The following is a 16,356-nucleotide window of genomic DNA, read 5'->3' as shown; positions in this document are numbered from 1 at the left end:
TTCTACTATAGCCTCGGGCTGACCAAAGCCTTGTGAGTGAATTTGGTAGACGGAAACTGAAAGAAGCCCGTTGTATATATGTACATATATGTTTGTGTGTCTGTTGTGCTTGTCCCCACCAACATCACTTGACAACTGATGCTGGTGTGTTTATGTCTTCATATCTTAACAGTTCGGCAAAAGAGACCAATAGAATAAGTACTAGGCTTACAAAGAATAAGTCCTGGGGTCAATTTGCTCAACTAAAGGCGGTGCTCCAGCATGGCAGCAGTCACATGACTGAAACAAGTAAAAGAGTATATGTATGTGTGTCTTTAGGTTAATGTTTGTCCCCCATCACTGCTTGACAACTGCTGTTTCTGTGTTTATGTCCCTGTAACTTAGTGGTTCAGCAAAAGAAACCAACAGAATAAGAACCAGGCTTAAATAAATATATATATATATATATATATATATATATATATTATATATATATATAAGTACTGGAATTGATTTAGTCAAATAAAAATTCCTCAAGGTGGTATCCCAGTATGGCCACAGTCTAATGGCTGAAAAACAAGGAAAAAGAAATAAAAAAAAAATAGGAAAAAGATTTGAAGGAAACATTTTCTCATGAAAGTTATTTCGAGTTTTATTAATCTGGACTTATTTTTTTCTTCCATTATGCAATTGTAATGAATTTTCAACAATTACAATTAACTCAGATTTATTTGTAGTTCTTCTGGAGTTGATGTCTGTCAAGACAAACAACCAGCCAATTATTCTCTTGTCGTTCTTAGAAAGTTCTTTATCCAGACATCAGTTGTATCTAAAAACCATCTCACCAGCTTCAGAATTATTTTTTTTTCCTTCAGATTTTTCACCTGTGTTCATTATCATCCTCCCATCTGATGGTTGCCTCTGGCGTCATTTCTTCTACTGTCATCATGCTTCATATCCTTGGGGACACATTACCAACATCTGTTTTACTCAATTTTTAATGAAGATAGCACTATTCTTTTTCCACTTAAAAAAAAACACAATAACAATGTTTATTAAGGAAACAAACTCATTTTCTTTTAATGAAATCATTCTTTTTCTTTTTTCTTTTTTTTTTTGGTTTTCATAATGTCTTGGAAACTTTTTCTTTCATAATGTGTGCTAATAAATAAATTAATGACTATCCCTACCATATGAATGATCACTTCTCATAAGACTCATCCAATTATCTTTCACTGAAGGCATCCCAGCTTTTTGATATTACAGCACTGTTAGCACACTAGGCCAAATGCTCAGTAGCATTTCATCCATCCTGATGTTCTGAGTTCAAATTTTGCCAAGGTCAACTTTGCTTTTCATCCTTTCAAGGTAGATAAAATAAGTACCAATTGAGCACTGGGGTTGATGTAATTGGCTTAATCTGACTCCCCCAAAATTTGAAACCAATTTAAAGGAAGTGTTAGCACACTGGGTAAAATGCTTAGTGGCATTTCATCTAACTTTACATTCTGAGGAGTCAACTTTGGCTTTCACTCTTTCAGGGTTAATAAAATATGTACCAGTTTGATCGACTTACTCCCTCCTCTGTAATTGCTGGACATGTGCCAAACTTTGAAAACAATATTACTGCTACTATATATGGTCATGTGATTACTTTTCTAGGATATTTAAGAGGGTAATTTTGTTTACACACACACATGTACACATACATGACATGTGCACAGACACACACACATACATCTCTTATATACTCAACTGAGGCAGTTTTTAATGCAAAATAACCATCTCCGAGTCATATTTGATATACACACACACACACACTGTTGATAGGCCAGTTACTGTAGATGTGTCCTGAGATAACATCTCTTATGGATTTACTATTAAAATCACTGCAGATATCAGAGAAAGACATGCTAGCCACTACACATTCTTTATTTTCTCTCCTTGTTTCTTTCTGTGTTCCTTTCTGTGGAAGATCGTAGGCTTGAAACGTTTGAGACTTTTTCACTTCCCGAGCATTATACTTATACATCTATTTGTTGTCTATACCACCTGTCTTCGTCTTTTGTTTTTTTGTGAATTCTCCGTATATATATATACATACAAACATACATATATATATTTACAGATGCTAAATGATAATGATGGAAATCTCAAGGCTACAAGATAATACATGATTAATTCAAAACAATGGGAATAAATAAAATTTACGTTTGAAAGGAGTAACCTGAATGCTAAAGGGTTAAATTGGAACATACAGTTCTATATTTAAGAGATGAGGAATTATGTACATTATTTATATAATATACATTTGTCCCACCATATGAATGATCACTTCGCATTAGACTCATCCAATTATCTTTCACTGAAGGCATCCCAGCTTTTTGATATTACAGCACTGTTAGCACACTGGGCCAAATGCTCAGTGGTATTTCATCCATCCTGATGTTCTGAGTTCAAATTTTGCCAAGGTCAACTTTGCTTTTCATCCCTGAGAACAACGTTAAGGGCACACTTGTCTGTGGAATGCTCAGCCACTTGCACATTAATTTCACGAGCAGGCTGTGTGGTTGATTGAATCATCTGGAACATTCATCATTGTAACTGAACCAGGCCTATTTCTAAATGTGGATTCTTCAAACTGAGCCAACTGGCTGGAGACCTAGATATAGATCAAAAAGGAAATAACTGGATAATATCCAGTCTCTCAGATGGCTAATCTTGGCAATCCAGCCAGAGAGTGTAATGATGGTAACTTCTGAAAGGAACCTCTGAAGGAGTTGCCTGGGGGCTTTTCTGCTACAATGGGCAGAGAAAATGGATCTATGGATGGACAGGTGGATTTATATGGAGATTTTATTGGGATTCTTTGTGATCAGAGATGCATTATGCTCTCAAAGACTATTTAAGTGTAATATTTTTAATGAAAGAGAATTTTAAAAATATAAAAATATTAGAATATTATTATTTAGGTTAAAGTGAAATTTCAGAATTTATAAAGTTAAGAACCTGATTTAAAATTTAAAAGGTTTTCAAGGGTGGATATTCAAATGTAATAATTTAGCATCATCATCATCACTTTTCCATGCTGCCATGGGTCAGACAGTAACACACACACACACACACACACTCACAGATGCATATATGCCTACATATAGCAAATATAAGACTTGTTGATATTTTATATTTTTAACTTTTAAATTAATTTCTATTTTATGCTTTTTCACTATTTTTAGTAGGCACACATGTGGCTGAGTGGTTATATATGTATGTGAGTATATGTGTGTGTATATATATATATATATGTGTGTGTGTGTGTGTGTGTGTGTGTGTATTACTGTCTCCTTGCCTTGACTTCATTTAATAGTTGTAAACAAGCTTCACTGTCATGCAAGCATTGTCTGTCTTTTATTGCCAGTCTTCCATGAAAACATGTCTGGTCATAGAAATATTGTATTGCTTGGAAACAGGTGATGCTTGGCATCGGAAAAGGATTCAAAGTTTATTTGATCCATGCATGAAAAGATGGACGTAAAATGATGATGATGATTCTGATTATTTTTTTTTATTTCCACTTAACCTTTTCTTGCACAGTTTTTTAAACTTTCTACAAATAACCAAAAGTAACTTGTTAAACAGTATACAGCAATCTGTTCAGTGCAAATTACTAGAATTGTTCAAATTCTCAAGTAATCTATACTTTGATAGTTTCATACTAAATGATTATATTTGAAGATGTTCCCTCATAAAGCTTTAAATTTCAAAGCTAATTTTTAATTTTTTGAAATTTGAATTTTATATCAAATTTAATTTTGATTTATTTCATATTCATAACCTTATCAATTATTGCATTTTAAAATTGACTTTCCTCAGAAAAATTACACTTAAATAACCTGTTGTGAAAACAATGTATTCCTGATTGGATTATATTACATTTGAATGAAATCTACATATAAATCCATATATAGAAAAATTACAAGGAATCCCCTATAGATTATAATCCCTTTCAATAAAATCTGCATTTAAAATGCATTCCAAAAATAAGCACATGCCTTTAAGTAAGAAAGTGAATTCATATTGGAGTGTATCAAAAATATTGCTCAATCACCATAAAGCAAAATATTTAAAAGCCCAAGTAATAAATTCTCCAATGTTTACTAAACAATACCTCACACCCCTGTCTAAGCTTTGTGAGATAAATTTATTAATTTTTTTCCCCCCTGTTTATTTTGATCCTTTCCAATAGTCAAGACTATTGAAACGGTTGCAAGATGCAACGAAAATTTTAGGAAAATAAAAATAAGAAATAAGTGGAAATTTTACCGGTGAGTGTGTTACATTATAAGGCACAAAAAGAAAATTACTCTCCCCAGACACAACAGAATATGCTTCAACACACGAACTTATATAAAGAATCTTGCAAACCAAATCCAAAAATGAAATTTTATTTCAGTTAACATCAAAAATATTTTTCTTATGGAGTCTTATGTCTTTTTTTGTAGCTCTATTCTTTCTCTACAAATTCTGTTTATTGCTTTTGAAATTTGAATGAATTTTACTTCTTTTCATACATATGACAATTGAGTGCCAAATAGAAAAAAAATAAGAAATTTATCTGACAACTCCATACTTTCATGATGTTTTCTTGTTCTTGATTGGCTGAACAAAGACAGGAATATTTTGGTTGTGAAATGGCTGAATCATTACAGCATTGAATAAAAATTCTCATGTTATTTGATCCAACTTTCTGCACTGAATTCAAATCCCTCTAATGTAAACTCTGCCTTTCATCCTTTCAAGGTTGATAAAAAAACTATCAGTCTAGTGCTGTGGATTGATACGACTTTTATGAACTTCTACCTGCATGCTAAATTTGTCACCAAACTCATTACTTATTGCACCTATTGTACATGATCTGCACAGCCCTCACAAACCATTTATCCACCTCTAGCTTCCTTATCGACCACCAAATTACAGAGCAAGGCACCCTGTCAGAGGTCTTCTCTAAGTTGACCAGGTATAGGGGTCTTACATCTGGCTTAGTGCTTTTTCTGAACTTGTCTCACTAGGAATATGACACTAATAGTACCTCTTCTTCATACAAAGTCACACTGCATTTCATCCAGGCCAATCATGTTCCTCTTAAGTTCAGCAAAAAAGGCAGCGAGCTGGCAGAATCATTAGCAGGCTGGGCAAAATGCTAAACGGTGTTTTGTTTGACTTTGTTTTGAGTTCAAATTCTGCCAAATTCAACTTTACCTTTTGTCCTTTTGAGGTCGATAAAATAAGTACCAGTTGAGTACAGAGGTCGATGTTATTGACTGGTCCCTTCCTCCAAAATTTCAGGCCTTGTACCTTTAGTAGAAAGGATTATTAAATTCAGCAAGAAGGCAGTGAGGTGGCAGAATCTTTAGCATGCCAGGCAAAATGCTTAGGAGCATGTCATCTGACTTTATTCTGCCTTCAAATTCTGCCGAGGTCAACTTTACCTTTCACCCATTTGGGGTCGATAAAATAAGTACCAGTTGAGCACTAGGGTCGATGTAATCAATTTACCTCCTTCCTCAAAATTTCTGGCTTTGTGCCAAAATTTGAAACCGTGATTAATTTCAGCAACAACACTTTCTGTAACTCTTGCATCCAATTTTCCATGTTAGCATGGATTAGTTGAATGCAGTAATGATGATAGTGTTTTATGACTGGAGCCCTTCCTGCCACAAACCACGACCTAATGCCCACACAAACAGGCACAGGTATGACTGGCTGAGTGGTTAAGAAGCTTGCTTCCCAATCACATGGTTTCAGTTTCAGTCCCAATGTCTGGCATTTTGAACAAGTGTCTTCTATAGATCTAGGTTGATCAAAGCCTTGTGAGTGGATTCATTCAACAAAAAATTCAAGGTGGTGCCCCAGCATGACCACAGTCTAATGACTGAAACAAGTAAGATATAAAAGATAAAATGATATATATTTATATGTGTATTGGCGTGGGATAAATAAAGTCAATGCCTTAAGCAAATTTATATTTAGCGCCATCTGAGTTATGCCCCTTTAAATTCATATCACCTTGCTTTGATTACGTCTGTTTTGACATTGACGATTAAATAAGTAGCCAGTTGACTCTTCTTACAGATACTGCCTCTGCACGGCTGAATTTAATGACTGAAATTAGTAAAAATAATCATCCAGTTTTTGTGTAGTGGTGATGAAGTTACTAGAATTTGAAGAAGACATTGTAAATGATGGTCGTCAACTGACTAAATTATATAAACGAAAGAGAGTCTATATGTGATTGTGAGCCAATGAGGAAGCCTATAAGTAGTTATTTAATTTGCTAGAAACAATAGCATACTGTAATTCCTACATTTAATGAAAATATGGAGAGCTCTTATTTTATTAGTTAATTACAGTGTAATCAGTGAGGACGCATGGCCTAGTGGTTCGGGTGTTACTCGCAAATGCGAGATCGTGGTTTCAATTCCTAGACAGGGTGGTGCATTGTGTTCTTGGGCAAAACACTCCATCTCACATTATTCTGCGAAAATTTGAATACCTAACACATGGTACACTGTGCACTTGTTTAGGCAATGCTGATTTGATGACGAGAGTGAGCAAATGTATTGGGTTGTCCAGAAAGTTCATGCCGATTTATAGTAGCTTACCTTTTGACTTATTTCAGAACATGGTTGAGTTCATAAAATAGGATTTGACTACACCTTCATTTAGAGCGCAGTTTAAGCTTCTTTTCGTGGAAGAAGGTTTATGTTCCTATAACCTGTGTTAATTCTGTAACCCTTTAAAATGGAAGATGAGAAAGTTAATTTTCGGCACTTCATGCTTTGGGAACCAGACAAAAGTTGCTGCAGCTCGGCTGGGATGTGTTACCCCACCCTCCATAATCACCTGATATTGCTCCTTCGGATTTCCACTTATTCAGGTCTTAATGGTAAAAATTTCAATTCCTTGGATGATGTGAAAAGATACCTTGATGAATTCTTTGCCATGAAACCACCTCAATTCTGGAAAGAGGGTATTTTCAAGTTAAAGGAAAGATGGAGAAGCATTGTGCAACAAAATAGTTCATATTTGGTTGATTAAAAATGTAATGTCAAGTATTTATTGACCTTTTTCTTTCCTTTAAAAATCGGCACGGACTTGCCAGACAACCCAATACAACACATACATTTGATCACTTCAAACAAATCATTTGTGTTGGCTGTTCGGCAAAAGCTGAACACTCATACGTTGTCTTTGAAGGGAGAGTCCATGGATCTGTGCTAGTGTCAGTACATTACATAGTATTAAAAATAAAGTTTCGATGTACATCACTTGTGAGCAAGTTTGGCCTTATAAGCATGTATCACATTTTTGTAAATTGTTTTAGGTACTTATGTAGTGGAAAGCAGACATAGATACCTTCTTGGCCACTTCACTCTTAACCCATCAGATCGTAGAGGATGTACAACTAGATGTCCAGAGTGCTTCACTAGCACCTGGCTGGCACTCATTCCAGTTGAGTAGACTTGAGACATGTGATAATGAAGTACCTTGCTTGAGAACACAATGTGCCACCTAATCTAGGAATTGAACCCACAACCTTTTGATCATGAGCTGAACACCTTGAGCATTACACTTTTACTGCTTGGCATTACTTTGAAACAATACCTAGCTTTTTATGTGTGGGTGGCACATAAAAAGCACCAACCAATTGTGGCCATTTCCAGCCTCTTCTGGCCCCTGTGCCAGTGGCACGTAAAACACACCCACTACACTCATGGAGTGGTTGGCATTAGGAAGGGCATCCAGCTGTAGAAACACTGCCATCCAACACATGCTAGCATAGAAAATGGACATTAAACGACGATGATGATGATGTATGTATGTATATATATATATATGTATGTATGTATGTATGTATGTACATGTAAGTATGTATAGTCAATTCAAAGAACAAGCTATTAAAAACAGAGGAAAAGAGATTCATGAATGTGAGGATGTGCATAAACAATATATTTATTTGACGCACAGTGAAAAGAGTGAGTTGCTAACAATTTGGGCATAGCTCTTCATCGAAAGAGGGAAGTTCAAAGAGAATGCAGGAAAAATTGCCAACAATCCACATGTGCTTACATTTCTGAAGTATCATATATCTTAAAAAGAAGCTCACTCTTTAATGGTATATGCATGTGTGTGTCTGTATATATATATATGTATTTGTAAAGAGTTGGTAACCATGTAGTTGAACCTGTGATTTTGATTGTTGTAATTAGTAATATATTTTGGTGGGGATTCTATAAACAATATAACTCAAAGACAGAAGTCATCAATAGAATCTATAATACCTAGTTTTGATTTCTCACATGTCTTTGGCAGTTGTTCTTGAGCTTAAGGTCAGCCCTGATTAAACAGACATGATCAACAATATCCTAGTTACAGCCTTGTCATGTGTTTGCATATCAGAGGCTACATTGTCTAATATACCCTTCTCTGTTTTAGGATGGCAGGTGTTGATTCAGATTAATATAGTCGCTATATCTAGCAAGTCAAGCCACCATATAGATACTTGCCTGGTTTCAGATTTTTTTCCACTGGGACTTGTTGGTCTTGTTTCACTCTGGATCAGTTCAAATCAATAAAAACTACGGTATAGTGCAAATTCAGGGAAAATTTGGTTGCTGTTTCTGCTAGGTTGTGTGACCACATAGAAGTCTCCTCAGTTGTCATAACAGGTATCTTTGTATGCATATGTGTGTAAGTATGAGTGTGTGTGTGTGTATTCCTGCTTACATGTGTGTGTTTCTGGACGGAGTGGCTGTTGTAGATGTACCCCTGAGGGAGGACACACTGTCTCACAGAGCATCATTAATGTGGGATCAGTTTGTTCTTCCTAAGAAGTTAGCCATTTTCTATTTCAAAACACACAAACACACAGAATGTATAGTATTGGTATCTAAGAGACCAGATGATGAATAATTTGCAGAAGATTGGAATTAGCTTGTTTTTTTTTTCAAGAACATTTGTCATGTAGATGTCTTGATCATCATGAACCTACCTTTTGCTGTGTGTTTCCCATACCAATATAAAGAGGATTAAATCAATAAGAGTCAATAACGGAGCCTCCATACAACTGGCAGATTTGTTAGAAATATTAGCCAAATTTCCCTCACCGTACTGTCTTAAGGGAAGAAGGAGATAATGGATAATGCTGTCTGAAAAGAAAAGCAAAATGATGGAATTGTTACAGAAGGAACACAGTTCTGTCAGTTCTGAATAAATTCTGTCTCATCATTGCAAGCATAAAAAATTATGATTATGATGAAGATGAAGGCATATATACATAAATGCATGCATACAAACATATATGGATGTATAGATATATATATATATGTATACATTTGTGTATATATATATATATATATATATATATATATATGTATACTCATGTATGTATACACACATATATGTATATACACACACACACACATATTTGTGACCCCCTTTGGTCATGAATGACCATGGGATTGCACCTAGAAAGTTACCCTCTGAGGCAGAAGTCTGGACATACATACTAACCCATACATACTAACCTCTCCTCTCCACGCCACCGATGTTATCCAAGGGAAAGGCAAAGGCCGATGCAGCTAGGCACCAGTGACGTCGCAGCTCATTTATTAATGTGCAAGTGGCTGAGCACTCCAGAGACATGTTTACCCTTAACGTAGTTCTCGGAGAGATTCAGCGTGACACAAAGTGTGACAAGGCTGGCCCTTTGAAATACAGATACAACAGAAACAGGAAGAAAGTTGTGGTGAAAGAGTACAGCAGGGTTCACCACCGACCCCTGCCAGAGCCTCGTGGAGCTTTCGGGGTTTTCGCTCAATAAACACTCACAATGCCCAGTCTGGGAATCGAAACCGCGAGTCCGCTGCCCTAATCACTGGGCCATTGTGCCTCCACACACACACACACACACACACATATATATATATATATATATATATATACACACACACACATATACATACAGTTTATTGAAACTGAATTTCTATCTCAACTTAAGTTTCATGCACTGTGATCTTCATGTACATGTACAAGGGGGGCTGAAAAGTTCCTGGATTTAATGGTATCATGAAAGATCTGGTTGGAGGCCCAACCTTCTGAGTTCTTTTACAGAGCTTAGGACAACTGAAGGACCACTGCAATAATTGTGTGAACCTGAGAGGGGAATATCTTGAATAAGATCATAATTATCTGATGCTCCTGTGTTTTCTTTTATCAAAAGACTGGAACTTTTCAGCAACCCCTCGTGTGTGTGTGCACATGTGCATGCATGCATCTTTGTATTTTCATTTGCATCCCCCAATACCATTTGACATTCAGTCTGGGTTTGTTTACATCCATGTAATTCAGTGGTTTGGCAAAATAGAAACAGATGAAATAAGTACCAAACTTTAAAAAAATAAGTACTTACATAGACTTAATCAGTTAAACCCTTGAAGGCAATGCCCCAGCATGGCCACCCTGCTAGAAACCAATTCAAGCTAAAAGAGTACATGGCTTATTTTTGTACCATGTCACAGGAGGTTTGACTTTCATCCATCTTCCCAATATAGATTTTACAAATCAGTGTACTTACATAAGCTTTTTTGTTGTCTTCAAATTGTATACCCTCCTCCTCTTCCTTCTTCTTCATCATCCTCATCTCTTTTACCCTCGACATTACTATCTTCTTTAAGGAAAATTTCCTCATTTGTTTAAGGAATTTATCATTGTTTTTGTTTCTATTATCTTTAATTCTTCAACTGCATTTTCTTGTTGTTGTTGATGTCATTGTTGTTATTGCTATCTTTGGGCAGCAGCAATTTGACCCCTGCCAAGGGAGGACACACTGTCTCATGGTCAGTATTTTTCAACATGTAGAACAGAGTGTCCACTCTTAGCATATGGTCATTGTCGAATTATTTTTGAGAAAAGAAGAAGCATATTTATAACATATTGTTACATGGACAACCAAGACACGACTTCTCTTACACTGAATAAATATAGGATTAAAAAAGAAATTAGGTATTTGAATAGTAAAAGCACCAAGGTAGGGTCAGGGATAGCGCACCTGTGTACTAGCAATGAGTACTGGCATATATGTACTTACTAAAGTAAATATGGATTTGTCCTTCCAGTTATGCATAGCTTCATAAGTAAGTGTCTGGATACACACTGTGTCATCAAAGTTATACATGTACACTCACTGCAAGTATTCCCCCATCAACTATAAACTGTGGATCCAAATGTATGGAAGGTAATGAGTTAGGGGAAGAATAAATAATAACACAATCCATCTGTGTTATTTTTTACATTATATATATATATATATACTTATATATATGTGTTTTCATGTTTGGATATATATATACATATATATGTTGTGTTTTCATGTTAGTATATATATATACACACACACACACACACACACATATATAACAAAGTGAAGTTGTAAGGTGCCACACGAACGGAAATATATATGAAAGAAGGTTTGAAAATGCAATTTTAAAGATGTTTATTCACTTGACTGGTTTCAATTTTTTAGAAAAAGATTGTCAAAAGTAAAATGCAAAGCTTTGTATAAGCTTTGTTGTGTTAAGTACTGGTTGTCACAAAAGTATTAAAATACACATATACATTCTTTGATAATAATAAGAAAATGTTAAAATGTTGCTGGAATTGTACCTAAATCAGTTTCAAATTTTGGCATAAGGCCAGCAAGTCTGAGGGGAAGGGTAAGTTGATTACATCAGCCCCACTGCTCAACTTCTTATTTCTTTATTGCTCACAAGGGGCTAAACATAGAGAGGACAAACAAGAGTAGACAAAGGGACTAAGTCAATTAGATTGACCCCAGTGCGTAACTGGTACTTATTTAATCGACCCCGAAAGGATGAAAGGCAAAGTCGACCTCGGCGGAATTTTGTACTCAGAACGTAGCTGCAGGTGAAATACATATTTCTTTACTACTCACAAGGAGCTAAACACAGAGAGAACAAATGGATTAAGCCGATTATATCGACCCCAGTGCGTAACTGGTACTTATTTAATCAACTCCGAAAGGATGAAAGGCAAAGTCGACCTCGGCGGAATTTTGTACTCAGAACGTAGTGGCAGGCGAAATACATATTTCTTTACTACTCACAAGGGGCTAAACACAGAGAGAACAAATGGATTAAGCCGATTATATCGACCCCAGTGCGTAACTGGTACTTATTTAATCGACTCCGAAAGGATGAAAGGCAAAGTCAACCTCGGCGGAGTTTTGAACTCAGAACGTAGCGGCAGGTGAAATACCACTAAGCATTTCGCCCGGCGTGCTAACGTTTCTCCAAGCTCACCACCCCACTGCTCAACTGGTACATATTTCATCAACTCTGAAAGGATGACAAGCAAAAGAAGACCTGGGTGGAATTTGAACTCAGAACATAAACACAAGTGAAATCCCACTAAGCATTTTGTTCAGCGTGCTAACGATTCTGCAAACATGCTACCTTAACTTAAACCTAGATCAAAAGCCATCATTATGAGCCAGGTAAAAAAAAGTTTTTAACTTCTTTGCACAAATGCAAAGAAGCACTTTTTTGGAGAAGATTATAGAAATTGTACATTATTTATATTATTTACATTTGACTGATATTTGTCCTCATCTTGTCTGTTGTTAACACGTTTCGGCTGATTTATCCTCCAGCCTTCATCAGGTGTCTTGGGAAAATTTCAAACCTGGGTTCTCATTCCTAAGGTATTTTTCGATGTTGTTATTATTATTGTTGTTCAGGTCACTGCTTGGAATCGAACTTGGAATCTTGGGGTTAGTAGCCCGCGCTCTTAACCACTACGCCTTATGCCCGTGGGCATATGATAAGGACAAATATCCGTCAAATGTAAATAATGTACATAATTCCTCATCTCTTAAATATAGAACTGTATTATAGAAACTGGGTAGCAAAATAGCTTAGTTGTTAAAACAGCAGACACAATGCCTCATGAGTTGCATATGTTTTGAATCCCTGTCAAGACCAACCATAAAAAAAGTAAGCTTCTCAGAGTCAGGCAAACTCATAAGGGCCAGTTTTCAGGGACACTGTTCCATCACAGGATTACTTATTTTTGCCAGCTGAGTGTACTGGAGCAATATGAAATGAAGTGTTTTGCTGAAGAATGCAATGCATCACCTGGTCCAAGAATCGAAACTACAATCATGAGTCCAACACCTTAACCACCTAGCCACATGCTTCCACAAGGCTTCTTATCCATTCAGGGTTGATAAAAAAAAGTACTGATGTAGTATGATGAATTAGTAGGACTATAAGAATATCTGACCGGATACTTTACCGTATTTCTTCCAACTCTCTGTGTTGTGAGTTCAAATCCTTCCATGACCACTGGATGGTAGACCTAATCTATTATTTGGTTAATCATCACCACGTTAGGTAGCTTTAGATAAGTCTGCTCTGTTGGAGATATTTTTATTAAATCAACAGTTTGGCAATAACTTCTTCCTTCTCTCTCATCAGTCAGGGAAGACTTTAAAGAGTCATTGGTGCCAGCTTCCATCCTGATAAAAGATTAAAAAACAAAAGTAATCAAATAGGTGCAGATGAGGCTGTGTGATAAGAAACTTGCTTCCCAACCACATGGTTCTGTGTTCAGGTCCACAGTGTGGCACCTTGGGCAAGTATCTTCTACTATAGCCTCAGGCCAACCAAAGCCTTGTGAGTGGATTTGATAGACAGAAACTGAAAGAAGCCCATTGTATATACATGTGTATATATATATGTATGTGTGTGTGTTTGTATCTGTGTTTGTCCCCCCTCCCATCACTGTTTGACAACCATTGTTGGTGTGTTTACATCTCGGTAACTTAGCAGTTCAGCAAAAGAAGCCAATAGAATAAGTACTAAGCATTAAAAATAAGCCCTGGGGGTGATTTGTTCAACTAAAACCTTTCAAGATGGTGCTCCAGCTTGGCTGCAATCAAATGACCGAGACAAGTAAAAGAAATAGACATCACAAATCATCTCATCCACTGTTCTAACAATTCCACTTATTCAATTGAAAGCTAAAGTTGCAAAGTTGACTTAAGCAGGATTTAAATTCAGGGCATAGAACGCTGGAAAAAATATCCCTAATGACTTGGCCGGTTCACTTCCTTCATTTAATAAAGATATTTGCTTTGCTTCTCAATGTGTTTCAAGCCTGCACATCTTTATTTAGTGCAATAATGAAACGACACTGTTTAATAACCATATAAAATTTGGTTTCGTTTATTTCTTTCTCCCTCAAATCCTAAATATATAACATGCAATTATGGATTTATACATTTCACATTTGCATACCATCGGTGTTTCTGCTGGGTAATTATCTTGTCAGAAGAGAATGATATTGTCATGATTGACTTAATATCAACAACATACAAAGCGAAACACAGGTCACATGCACATCTAGAAAGAGACAAGTGATAAAACTTAGTTTGTAGATATGATCTTTAATGAGCAGGTTTTCTTACAAAGGTAAGGTCTGATATCATAACCAATAATTCCAGTTATTCATATTTCTCATACATTGATGCTAATGCTCTAGTTTTGGATATGGCATTGTGTTTGTTCCTCTTCTTTTAGAATTGAGCGTGTTGCATCAAAGAGGAAATCATCACATATGCCTGATTATATCTCTATTTAGAGACAAAGGAAAACATTTTGGTAATTTTTGACAGTACCATAATTTTGCTGTCCCTTTGGTCAGATGCAACAACTGACTCAAGATCATCAATAGCCAAGAATTCAACAGTGTGGGTAAAAATGGATTGAATAAAATCAGTGACAGTGCCTCCACTTGGTGTATGTGTGGGAGTTAAAAGAACACAGTAAAGCGGCTGATAAAATGAAATATCCAAAGATATACCAACCTGTGACAAAGAAAGTTTCTCAGAAAGGAGTCATCATCATCTCAATGTTGTCCTTCCTTATTACTGGCATGGACTGGATGGTTTGACAAGAACTGGAAAATCAGACAACTGCACCAAACTCTACTGTCAGCTTTGCCGTGGTTTCTGCTGCTGGATATCCTTCCCAACATTCCCATTCTGCAGCAGTAGGCCCTTCATCTGGGATGCCACATGCTGTGATACCTTCTCCAGTGGCAATTTGGTGTTGGCAGTTTCCAGCCCAGGTTTTATTGCTTGTCAGAGAAAAACAAACTGTCAATGTATTGGTCACTGTCTGACCGGTTTATGGTCAAGCCTGTGGCAGCTGAGACTGCTGGTGTACTTGCCATCCACATCCCTACACCATATAACTGCTCACTGCTATCAGGGCGGAGATGACTGTCCGCAAGTGCGAGCCCTGTGAATCAGAGTGGCTGTTCTAATGCATCTCCCTTGTTATCCTCCAGGGCAATGCTTTGCCATTTAGTCTGCTGATGCCATGAGAAATGGTGAACTATCATAGAAGAAAGTAGCCTTTACTTTGACTATTTGTTGTTCTCTTTACATTATCTTGCCATCTTTGTTGTCTCTGTGCCTGTCTTATCTCTAAGTCTAATGTTCATTAATATGATTGGCTGAAACCTTACCTAACATTTACACTAACCAGATTGCAGACTGATGATACTGTGGCAGCAGCAGTTAGAGAAGTTGTCATCGCTGATTGCTGCCATATAACAGATATTGAAAGGATGTTACTGAATGTCACATGCTGAGTGATGTTCATGAATCATATCTAAAAGCAAAGCAAATTTCCTTCGATAAATGAAACTGAAAATGAATACCAGAGATAGCTTGGACAGGGAGTTGTATCTGTAATGGACTGGCATTATCTTAAGGTATAGTCTTTAACCCTCAATCTTCTAAATGCAGAAACCTGGATAAGCTATGACCTAATGAACCATTAGATTTGAAGTAGACTTAATACATTTACATATATTAAATCAAGTCCACATTATTAAAGTTGTGTTTTGATTAAACAATCTTAATACATGCATGTGCACAATTGTAGAAAGCATTTACATAAACACATACATGTATATACATGCATGTGCATACATAAATTAGGGGTATATATATATATATGTACAAGCATCAATTTACATTTGTGTCTGTTAGTTAATAATAAGTTGTTTGTCAAAAACACACAATTTACTCTACAATGAGGGCACAGCAAGAAAACACACCCCAACAAACATCATCATTTCCACCACCACCACCGCCACCATCCACATTATATCACCCCACCATCCACCTTAAGACTTCAACCATTATCTCTACGGCCTTCAATATGATTACAATTTCCACAATTCTCACCAGCCTTGTTCTATGACCAATACTACCATGACCACTAC

At 36.3% G+C, this 16,356-nt stretch overlaps 1 long non-coding RNA gene across 2 annotated transcripts in view; it reads right to left on the bottom strand.

Annotated features, from left to right (window-relative positions):
- Nucleotides 1-613: 613 nt before the first annotated feature.
- LOC115216531 overlaps nt 614-16,356 on the bottom strand; it is a 47,998-nt gene continuing 32,255 nt past the window's right edge. Inside the window, exons 3-4 of one of the 2 annotated variants that reach the window (XR_003882085.2) lie at nt 13,354-13,576; nt 614-1,005 (exon numbers count right to left, since the gene is read on the bottom strand). This is a non-coding gene — a long non-coding RNA (uncharacterized LOC115216531). The remainder of the gene's footprint in view (nt 1,006-13,353; nt 13,577-16,356) is intronic. The other variant, XR_005000998.1, reaches the window with a different exon arrangement.

This window comes from Octopus sinensis, linkage group LG10 (genome assembly GCF_006345805.1).
Source record: "Octopus sinensis linkage group LG10, ASM634580v1, whole genome shotgun sequence".
NCBI lineage: Eukaryota > Metazoa > Mollusca > Cephalopoda > Octopoda > Octopodidae > Octopus > Octopus sinensis.
The sequence above is the reverse complement of the archived record's forward strand: the minus strand, read 5'-3'. Positions and strand labels throughout refer to the sequence as shown.